Genomic DNA, 8,986 nt, shown 5'->3' with positions numbered 1-8,986 from the left:
AAAATACTGACTTTGAAATTACAGAAAAAATAGTTTTAAGTTTAACTCAAAAGAAGTGCTAGTATCGGGTTGGACTCCCTTTTGCCTTCAGAACTGCGTGGCATAGATTCAACAAAGTGTATGAAACATTTTGCACAGATTTTGATCCATATTGACATGAGTTGCCTTTTTTTTTCTACTTTTTTTATTTATAAATGCACATGAAAATACTAAGATAAAAGCATCAACTAGCTTGTAAAACAAAGCAGGTTACATCCCAAGTGAAAAAAAGAACAATAAGATCATTAGAACTAACATTGTCAGTCATGACATATTAAACAGGTGGAAACTCAGTGGTATAAAAGGTGTGTCTGAAAAAGATGGGAGTCTCTTCAGGTGGGCACGCCTAGTGGCATGGTAGGAATCTAAAACTCTTAGTCGCAATCTCTGATATCGTTAAACTTTCGTGCTAATGTCTAATGTCTACTGGACAAGGATGTGGTCATGAATGAGATCTATTATTTTGAATAGGTAAGAATTAAAAGAAAAAGAAGAGGATGAAAAGGGAATTGTAGGGGAGAGATAGAGAGAAGGGGGGAAAAAGGGGGGGAAGGAGATGATGGGGACCAAGGAAGAAAACAGTAGAGGTTCTATATGGCTTGAGGTTAGATCGAACCACCAAGGCAGTAGCAGTAAGACAAGGATTTAGACGTAATGAGAATATTTGTCAGGGAAACAAAACTGATCCCAGTAGAATCACCTAGTCCGGTGTTCCTCCGATTTCCGCCAAATATCAGAGGTTCAGGACTTGCTATGGACAAATTACAGGGCATTCCCAAAAGATATGGGGAAGTGTACCTGAGTGAGCACCACATCTCGAGCATTGGTCACTTTCCTGTTGGAACAATCTGGCCAAAACCGATGGGGTCCTGTACCACCTGGTCACTATTTTATAGGTTGTTTCCTGATAGTTACTGCACGACGAAGATTTTTGTGCGAAGAAGAGAATCTGATCCTTTTGATGTTCAGAGAAAGTGGTTTGTAGATCTGTTTCCCACATTGTCAGGGACAGAGGATCCGTGCATGTAATGTCAGTAGGAATTGGTAAGACAGTGATAATGATTTTCGGATCAGTTCTTCACCCAGACAAAGCTCCTCAAGCATGGTAAGTGGCCTTTGAAAAAAGTGTGGTTTGGGGAAAGTGCTGAAGAAATGTGATAATTCATAGGCTCACCAGTTGTTTAAGATTTTGGGTCCTAATTGAGCAAAGAAAATGCTACCTGGTGCCCAACCTGTGGGCTAGAGGAAAAAGGATGCGTGTAGAGGTTTTTAATGAGCGTATTGGAAAAATGCGGAGTCTGTCAGACCAGGGGCGAATGAAGAGTGTCCTATTATTGGTGTCATCAGAGACGGAAAGCTTTGTAAAGAAGAAAGTTTGTTCAGTCTTCCTAATTCCATCAACGTAGCATGAATCAGTGAGTGGGGAGATAAATATGTGGTGTGTTGATGGTGAACAATGTAACGTCACAGTTCAGAAGAGAAATGAGGTGGTAACTACCACAAAGGAGCTGATCTTTGTCTGGCATCAGGATCACAGAGATACTGGCCCGTAGGAGGTCGATGGAAACACCCTGGGCTTCTGTGATAGTGTTAAAAGTGTTCAAAAAGTGAGGCATGAGTTGAGGGAAGAAGGCTTTGTAATATGCAATGATCAGGGGCGGACTGACAACTCATGGGGCCCCCGGGCAATAGGAGATCATGGGGCCCCCGTGTCCTTGCCCAAACTCAAAAAAGCCTATGAAAATGGTACCAGAAGCATTTCATGGGGCCCCCCTACTGATCCCAGGCCCTCGGGCAGTGCCCGAGTTTCCAAATGGTCAGTCCGCCCCTGGCAATGATAAATCCATCATAGCCAGGGGCTTTACCCACTATGGTTGCTGCCAACTCATCAGCCAAAATCAGATGTGTCAGGGAATCTCATTCATCTTGCATAAACACAGGGAGATGGGCTTCTCTTAAATAATTAGCAATGTCTGAAAGTTGGGTTGCCTGCTGGGAGGCGGAGGATGTGGCTCGAAAATGGGGCCAAGTAAAATGTGTGAAAAGCATTGGCCAGCTCTGGTGTGGAATGGATTTTTTTGCCCGATGTAGAATTTAGGGCAGAGACAAATGATCAGGTATTCTGGGCCTTCAAAGCTCTAGCCAACATGCGACCGCATTTGTCCCCATATTCGTAATAAGAACGTCCTCAAAAGGATGTGTTTAGCCTCATAAAGGGAGTGTTCCCTAATCGATTCTCAAACTTTTGTGAGTTCCACTTCCGTGTCTGGGTCAGGGTTAGTTTTGTCCTTCTAGAGTATTTAGCTTAGTAATTAAGTCATTTGGGGATTGTAGTCTGCGTTGTTTGGCTGCATTTCCATGTTTAATGAGGATACCTTGGATGTAACACTTATGTGCCAACCACAAAGAGAGGGGGTTGGGAACTGATCCGGAGTTTGTGAAAAAATAAACATCTAATTCGTGTAGAATGTCAGCTACTATATCAGGGTCTTTTAGCAATGATTTGCTAAGGTGCCACAGCAGTGTCTCTGGTTATCTTTGGTGGGGAGAAAGTTCTAGGGAGATTGGAGTGTGATCGGAGAGCACAATAAGGCCTATGGTGTCCGTTCATGACACAGAGAATAGCTGCAATTCAATGGATCTCAGCTATTCTCTGGTCATTCACAGTTTATGACACTCAGGAGATCATGTCAGCCCTTCACTGGAGATCTGTGTTCTCCCTCCAGATTCTCCAGCCCAGAGCTGGAGAATTGGAGGGACCGCAAACTAAGCAGAGATAATTTACCTCTGCTTAGTAAACTGATCTTTTACTGTAATCTCGAGAGATTATAGTAAAATCAGCCATTTCCAGATTTTGTAGACCGTTCTCCAGCGTTTGGAGACCGTTCTCCCTTCGTTCGGAGAACTTCTTCATAAATGGCATTCACAGGAGAACTGTGTTCTCCAAGAATGCCGGAGAACTGAGCAGCGATCTATTACCGCTGGTTCATAAACGGATACCTATATAAATCTTAGAGGTCAGAGAAATGGAGGAATGTTGTATGAGAAAGAAGTCGATTCTAGAATAAGGACCATGAGAGGGATAAAATACACATAGTCTTGTTTCGCAAGGGTGGAAGTTCTTCCAAATATCGACTAATTGTCGCGAGTGAGAGAGATTATTGAGACACAGTCTTAGTCACTTAGGAAGAGCAGTAGATCCAGCTGAAGAGTCCTTACGAGGGTCAATGGTCAGATTGAAATCTCCTCCAAGTATAAGGGTGCCGTCTAAGAAGGAATCAAGAGTGGAGAGAAATGATTCGAGAGTCGGCAGTTGGTTAGTATTGAGTAGATATACTTTCTCCAGAGTGAATGTTTGAGTATAATTCTATAGTCATTTGAAAATTAAAAAATGGCTTAGAATAAACTAGTCTCAGCTGATTGATTAATAAAGTCGATTCCAGAGAATAAAAAGACTTGGATATAAGGTTATAAAGGCAATAGAGGAGTAAGATGTTTTGAGAGCAGATATTGAGTTTGGAAGAGCATCTGGAATGAGGCCTAGACTTGAAAAAGCTTTGTAGGTCAGAGGCTTATTAAAGTAACACTGAAACACTAAACTAACCCGGATATTAATCAGACTTCTCTCCTAGTGCTAGCTAAGTGTACCTTATGACTACATATAAAATATTACAGCTGTTTTAGCCCTAGAAACACTTATTGAGTTCATAAATTGAAATGTAAAACTCTCTAATGAACTCAAAGCCAAGTTTTTTTGTTTTTTTTTTAGTTTTGACCAATCCAGTGAAGGGTTAGATCACTTGTCATGATTTCATTGTTTCCAAAGGGATCACAATTTGTAAAGATTTATCAATACATCGCAGTGTGCAGTATATCTAAAATAACGAAGAAAATGCAAAAAATATATGCAAAAAGACTGAAGTGTAGCCCATGGCAAACATGTATATTGCCACTAAAGGGACATAATATAAATTATATATTTTTGTACATTTTTAGAAATGGAAATGTAAAACTCTCTAATGAAAGTGAATTCAAAGCCAACTTTTTTTCAGTTTAGAGCACTCCAGTGAAGGGTTAGATTACTTGCAATGATTTAATTGTTTCAAAAGGGATCACAATTTGTAAAGCCTTATCAATACATTGCAAAGCACAGTATATTTAAAATAAAGAAAATAATGCAAACATATGCAAAAAGTCTGCAGTGTAGCTCATGGCAAACATGTATATTGCCACTAAGAGGGGTGTAAGATGTAATTTAAATCAAATATTTATGTACATTTTATATATTTTTGTGTACAAATTTTTCAATATTATAGATATACTGTGCTGTGTAATGATAAGCCATTACCAATTTTGCTCCTGTTAGACATATTTTCTGTAGGGTAATATACATAACAGTAGACCAGATACAACATTCAGTGTTTTTTCTTCCTTCCATTTTCTAAAATTGTATTGTTGTCTGTGTGGGGGGATTCTGCTTTTCTATTTGTTCAGGTGACAACTCTTATTGGAGCTGAAAATAAAAATCCAAGTTGTTGCATTTTCACTGAAAAGTCCAATGAGGACACTTGTGGTGACAGCTAAGGGATGTTTTCCTTATTTTGCTGAAATATCCTTTCCCTTCTTGTTTTGTCTATGAGAATGGAAGGAAAGCTAAAACCCCCCAAGAAGATGTCATAAAACAAAAAAGACTTACAAGAGTAATAACTACTATAATCATCTATCGAAAGAAAAACAAATTCAACTTTATATACAATTTAAAACAATTTCCCTCTTTCAGTTACCCAGGAGGTGGTACTGCATTATTACAGCATCATGTTCTGAGCTCAGTTTTCTGGACATTGTCTTAGTTTCTTCTTTCTGTATAATTGAGAAAATGTCATTTGTGTACAATATGGAAGGAAAGTTCATGTTAGCAGGTTCCTAAATATTTTCTGAATTCTTGAGTTACATAAGGAATACAATTTTGGAGAAGAAAAGTGAGGCCCATAGCAAAACAAAAAAAAGTAGCAGAGGGCATACATGACTGTGTGTGGAGACAGCCCAGAAAGGGTTAAGAATAAATTAGCAAGGTTTTACAATATGCAGACTTACGTGATTAGGGATGGCGTGGTGCGCGGTGGGACCTCGAGCACCCTAGGGAGTTGTGTAGGGTCACAAAGTCTTCAGTGTAGGGCAGGGGCGGACTGACCATTTCGGAAACTCGGGCACTGCCCAAGGGCCTGGGGTCAGTAGGGTGCCCCATGAGATGCCCCTGGTACCTTTTTCATAGGCTTTTTTGAGTTTGGGCAAGGACACAGGGGCCCCATGACCCCCTATCGCTCGGGGGCCCCATGAGTTGTCAGTCCGCCCCTGGTGTAGGGTGGCAGTTGAAGGAAGAAACCTCCCACCCACCTTCCCTGTGTTTGTTTTTGGAACTTCATTGTATGTCATGGCAATTGGGTGGTTTATTGGTCTTTGGAGGTGGAAAAATTTGAAGTTAAAGTGACTGGTTGAGACCCATCAGTGGTATGGTGTCCTCAGGGCATTCCTGGTAACCGAGATTTAACTGGAAGGTGGAGGTAGTGCACTGCGGATTGTGTGTTTTGTCTCCAAACCAGAGTGTTGCGGCTGGAGGCTTATTATTATTACGTGTTGCGCTCCAAATATTTTTGCTTAGGCGAACTAAAATAATTATAAAGTGCTATATGTGCTCAACTGATGATGTAGTAAATATCCGCGTTCATATATGTGATCCAAAAATTTATATATATATTAAATTAAAACAAATCCAAGATTAATTGAAAACCTTTGAAGCCAGGCAAGCCAGTATTTCCCTTTGGTCCTCTTGGTCCTTTTTTGTCCAGTTTGGACCAGGATAACAGGATGTTTGTGTTATTTAAATTGAATTGTTAATAAAACGCTGTGATGGCCATTTTACTCCATTTTATGGTGTGGTCTCCTTTAATTATATAAGAAAGAAGTTGGGGGAGCTGCATTTGGAGTATGGCTTAGTAGCCAATGATTTTAGTTTGGGGGACAGCTATTCTACACTAGTCATGAATCAGAAGATTGTGATAACAAACAATTTACTTACGGTACAATGTGTTTGTCTCAAAACAGATGAGGATAGAAAGTAAACATTTTTCAATGACTGCATTCATCCGCAATCTGTGCCATCAAATTATAAAGTTGCCTGGTCATTACCCTTATTTATAGTGCTAGAAATGACAGGGGAAATAATGCTCTATATCCCTGGAGTATACAAATGAAGGAAATAAGTGCCTGTGCATACTTTTAATTAATGTTTGTTTGTTGTATACTGTTTTCTTAAGCAGATCATTATTTTGTGAGTCTAATGCAAAGTTTTTTCTACCTGGGATTTGATTCTATTGCAGTCTGACAACACTAAGCCTGCTGGACTGAGTTGGCCTTTAAAAGAGGATGTCACACACACAAAAGCAGAAATGAAAGCCTTGGGATAGTGTTTAGTTTGGCATGTTATCTTCATTTAGTTATCGTATAGTCTTTAGTTATTCCTCCATCTCTGCCAATGAAATTTAAAGCTTCAGGGATAAGGTTGAATTGGACTGGTGACTGAGCGGTAGTAAGCACAGTTTTTAGTAAGAGTCCATTGATACATCAAACGTAAAGTAGTAGGGCCAATATATGCCAACTCTGTAGATTATGAAGTATGTTTCTAAATGCACAGAATAAAATTGGCTATTAATATTTATTTGTTGTGCTGCCCTTCTAGGAGCTGCTGGATAGAATGGGGTCTTTGATCTTTCCCTTGACCCTATGAACAACTTCAGCCACTCAGACACGCCATGTTAATCAAACCAAGCTTGCAGTACTACTGAAAGCACCAACAATAGTCCTTTGCACATAATAATGGTGCTATATCAGGAAAGACTCCAGACCAACAAGTGGAAATAGGATTTAGTATATTGTTACATATTGACGGAAATAACAATTAATGCATAAGACAGATTTGTAGTGTGGAATAATTCAATTCACCAGACAGTATAATTACTCAACAGTAGAAAATTTGTAAAAGTGCTATGCAACGGGATCAGCATAAACAATAGCAAAGACAGCTTTTAACTGCACCAATAGTCAGAATCACAATGACTCTCTTTGTAACCAGGTGCTATACTATTAGAGTGCATTTCATGATTGACTATGCTTTGACTAGATCATCTGTAAGGGAGTACACTCTATCTAGGCAGAGTCCTCATGGAACAGCCTTAAATAAACAAACAGTCATTTCCCTACTCTTCACCCAGCTAGTGTTGGGTCACACACTTGAAGTCAGTGCACTTAAACACAGTACCAATGCATCTGTATGCAGTATAAGGTGCTGCTAGTCAAGTGCCCAGTCCTTGAATGCTCAGTCGCTACTTGCAGGGATATGGGTAGCAATGCCCTCTCACCAGTCCCAGCAGTACAGCCACTATCTCCCATTGTACAATGATTTTTAAACCTGTGCAGAATGACTCCAGTTCTCATTGTGGCAATAGTGGTATCACCTAAGCAGTGGCGCTTCTCAGGCTTGCTCCTGCCGAAACACTGGTGCCAAACACCACTCACAGGCCTCAGTCTCTGGCTCTAATCACTCACCCTGTGGATGGTTTGTGTGCACCAGGACTGATGTGCATACTTCGGCTCCCATGTTGCAAAGAGAAAGAGTCTAGATTAACAGTCTCAGAAAAGAAGTTAAACTTCTCCTCTTTGCCCCAGTATATTTTGGGCATTGTAGTGCAAAGTGTCCACAAGTTCCACAATATGGCTTACTTCCTGGACTTCAACTTCTACAATCCACAGGGATCAGCATATAAGTCTCCTCCCCTCTTTGGGGAACAGTGTTCCCTCGACAGGTTGTGGTTTCCCAGTCGCATATCCTCCAAATCTGCCCAGTGCTACATACTGTGAGTGGGCACTTCAGAACTAACAGAACCGAGACCTTGGTCAGAAGGTACACAGCTGGTAGATTGGGCCCAGAAGGTTTGCCAGACGTGTGAAACTTGCTCTGTGCATAGGGTCCTTAAGGGACAACACCCATGACTATTACCACCTCGGAGCCCTTTGAACTGGTCACTATGGATTTTGTTATGATATCCAGCTTTCCCTCATAGTATCCCTAATGACTTGTTTTCTGTCAACCACTTCATCAAGTTTTCTGTGGTAGTCCCCACCAAAAACCAGATGGCCCCAAACAAGGCTAAACTGTTTTGGGAACTTGTGGTCCATCCATATGGTTGATGGTTGTCCAAAGGGTATACTCTTGGACCAGAGCCTGAACTTTGAGTTAGTGATTTTGTCCAAGCTGTGCTGTCTCAATGGTATCTGGAAGTCACATACCACTTCTTACCACCCAAAGAGTAATGGAGCTTGTGAACGATTTAACCGAACCCTGCTGAGCATGCTTTAGATTGTCGAACAGGGGCACCAAGATAGATGGCACCAACATGTGGGGGATGTGGTCTGGACCTGCAATAACATGGTCCATCAAGCCACAGGTGCTATGACCAGCTTTTGGTGGACCTCCTACTGGGCTCCCCAGAGATTTCAATGCTCAGTACCCCCAGCACCTGAGCACAGGAATAACGGGATCAGGAACAGAAAGCTAAGCAGGTGGTGTTGGATAGACACAAGGTTAGTGTCAGAGTCAGTGTGTTTTAGGTAAAAAAAAACCAAAAAACAAAATGCGCACTATTGTTTCTGGACTGTACTGTGGGTACAAACAACAAATAGCATACAGACCAAGAAACACACAGCTAAATTTAGAAAAATATTATGCTTTTACTATTTTGGGCCAGTTTTCCTTTGCTAATAAAAAAAATCAGGAGATATCTATTACCATTTACCACCAAATGAAAGTCCAATTTGTCCTGAAAAAAACAAGGTATGATTCACCTGGATGTAAAAAGTAGTTGTGATGATATGTACGGTTTTACTAACACAG

Source organism: Staurois parvus, unplaced genomic scaffold, assembly GCF_062004578.1.
Source record: "Staurois parvus isolate SC_StPar_1 unplaced genomic scaffold, SC_StPar_1.0 ptg000470l, whole genome shotgun sequence".
Classification (NCBI taxonomy): Eukaryota; Metazoa; Chordata; class Amphibia; order Anura; family Ranidae; genus Staurois; species Staurois parvus.
This window is presented reverse-complemented; position numbering follows the sequence as displayed.